Below are 3,182 nucleotides of genomic sequence, written 5' to 3' on the forward strand. Positions count from 1 at the left end.
GAATTTCATGCTCAGTCTAGAGGCGCCTTAGTGTGTAGCCTCTGATCTGCCCTAGGCATGTTTTGGCTCCCACACTCATCATCAAGACGTGGACCTACAATGTCCAGGTCATCAGAGCCCGCGGGTCCCATCAGACACTGTAGCTCTCGATGTCCCATCGTCCACAATACAGAATAGGGCTGAGCGGCCCCAACAAACGAGGTATATCTCAAAGGATATCAGGCTCAACATGATATGACATGCATAATATGCCAAAGCAGTAAAACATGTATCATGCAACAGATAAATATGCAGCATATAAGTGTGTATACTACACTTGGATATCTCAGTCAGTACATCATGTACCTCATTAAAAAAATCTGACAGAAACTCTGAATCAAGACAATACCAACAAAATGAAATCACTAACAAACCAGATCAAACATGCTACAAGGTTCTCCCTAATGATCCTTAAATCACTATTTAAGGCTTTAGGATTATACCTGCGTCCGTCGTCAGCCCGTTAATGATGTCTCGATCTCAGTTCACCAACCCCTCCTTGAGTCGATACTAGCTCCGAAACTTCCCGTCACCAAAGTGCCCTAAAAACTGACTAGAAATTAAGGTACATGGCTAGAACTCTATCTGAAGAATGCGGTGCAGGAAATAAAAGAATTCAACTTCCATTTTTAGGCTGCATCCGGACTATTTCAGAAAATCGGAATCAATGTTATCTGCCACGTGTCAGAATCTCATTTTTCTAGTTGGATTTCTCAAGATAATGTAATATGAAGTAGATCGAGTTATCCCTTTTTAAATTCGGTGGATCCCAACAGCTTGATCCTGAATTATCAATTCCTTAATAATACTTAATAACAACTCATTAATTATCTCTTAATTAATATTTCATTCAAAACAAGGATTCGGGTCATTACATCCTCCCCTCCTTACAAAGATTCCGTCCTCGAAATCAAAATTGAAGTACAATACAACTGAATAAAATACAATTCAAAACAAATGTGGATACTCTGAGCGCATACGACTTTCTAACTCTCAAGACGCTTCTGCAGTACCTCGGGTTTCCATTGCACTAGAACAAGCGGAATAGTCTTGTTTATGAGCTTTTTCTCTTTCCTACCCAGGATTAAAAGCGGCTGCGCGACATAAGTAAAGTCTTCTTCAAGTTGAACATTTGTTGGACCAAGAACGTGTGATTCATCTACTATATACCGTCATAGAAACGATACATGAAAGATATTCTGAATGCTGGACAGATACAGCGGTAAAGCCAATCGATACGCAAAATTTCCAACCATTCCAAGATCTCAAAAGGTCCGAGAGTCCAAATCTCTTCACCCTGTGGAATGGTGAAACCTTAAGGAAAACTTTTTCCCCTGACTGAAATTGTAGAGGTCTATGCTTGGTATTCGCGTAACTCGATTGACGATCTTATGCAGTTTTAATTCTCTTCTTAATCAATTCCACTTGGTCAATCGCTTGTTGCACTAATCCAGGTCCTTGCACTTGTCGTTCTCCTACTTCGTCCCAAAAAAATGGAGTACGAAAACGCATACCATACATTGCTTCTAACGGAGCCATACCAATGTTGTTGAGGTAGCTATTGCCATATACAAACTCCACAAGCGGCATGTCTTCATGCCATGTTGGTCCAAAATCCAAAGTACAAGCACGAAACATGTCCTCAAGTGTCTGAATAGTCCTCTCAGACCGACCATCGGTCTCTGGATGATAGGCAGTACTCAGACTCTTCCCAAGGCTTTATGAAAAATTCCCCAGAACCTTGAGGTAAAGTGTGGATCTCTGTCACTGACTATACTTGTTGGCACACCATGATATTTAAGAATTTCTTGGATGTATAGTATTGCCATGCGATCGAAACTATATTCCTGACTATATGGAATGAAATGTGCTGACTTAGTCAGTCGGTCCAAAACAACCCAAATTGCATCACAATTCTTAGAAGACATCGGCAATTGGGTGACAAAATCCATCGTTACATGCTCCCCCTTCCACTCAGAGATAGGAAGATTCTGAAGTAATCCTTATGGTCGTCGATGTTCAGCTTTCACTTGCTGACAAACCAAACACTTGGCTACAAACTGGTAAACACTTTTCTTCATACCTTTCCACCAAAACTTGGTCTTCAAATCTTTACACATTTTCTTGCTTCTAGGGTGGATACTCAACTTACTCCTATGAGCCTGAGATAAATCTCGTCTCTCAATTTAGAATCTCCTGGAACTACGATTCTTCCTGACAGACACAAGGTTATATCTGTTTGGAACACAAAGCCAGATGTGTTGTTTCCGTTAGCTAACTTTGCTAACTTTTTCAACTTCAGATCAGAAAACTGAGCTTCTCTGATTTTTGCATACAACATCGGTTCAGATAAAATGCTCGTTACTCAAATGTGTTCCATTCCTTTCTTATGACGGAAGTGAAATCCCAGAGAACAATCTTGGATTACACTTGATATGAAACTTTTCTGAAGTGCAGATAATCTCACCTTGCGACTAAGAACATCAACTGTAAGATTCGTTGATCTTGGATGATACTTGATTTCGCAATCATAATCCTTTAACAAATCCATCCATATTCTTTGGCGCATATTCAACTCTTCTTGAGTGAAGATATACTTCAAACTCTTTTGATCTGTAAAGATCTCAAATCTCACTCCGTAGAGATAATGTCGCCAAATTTTCAAAACAAACACAATCGCTGCCAATTCCAGATCATGAATTGGATAATTCTCTTCATGCTTCTTCAACTGTCTGGATGCATATGCAATCACATGACCACTCTGGGTTAAAATGTACCCAAGTCCTTGAAGTTATGCATCAGTGTACACAATATACCCTCTTGATCCAGATGGCAGAGGTAAAACTGTTGCAGTTGTCAGACGTTGACGCAGTTCATTGAAACTATTTTTACAATCATGTGTCCATTTGAACTGCACATTCTTACACGTTAATTGTGTCAATGGTTTGTCAATCTGAGAAAATCCTGAGATGAATCTCCGGTAATAACCTGCCAAACCTAGAAAACTTCTTATCTCTTGAGTTGATTCCGGTCGTGCCCAACTCAACACTGCTTCGATCTTGCTAGGATCCACTGATATCCCATCTTTGGATAAAAAATGTCCCAAGAAGACAACTCCGTTTAGCCAAAACTCGCACTTATTC

Source organism: Primulina eburnea, chromosome 10 (assembly GCF_022965805.1).
Source record: "Primulina eburnea isolate SZY01 chromosome 10, ASM2296580v1, whole genome shotgun sequence".
NCBI classification, from domain to species: domain Eukaryota; kingdom Viridiplantae; phylum Streptophyta; class Magnoliopsida; order Lamiales; family Gesneriaceae; genus Primulina; species Primulina eburnea.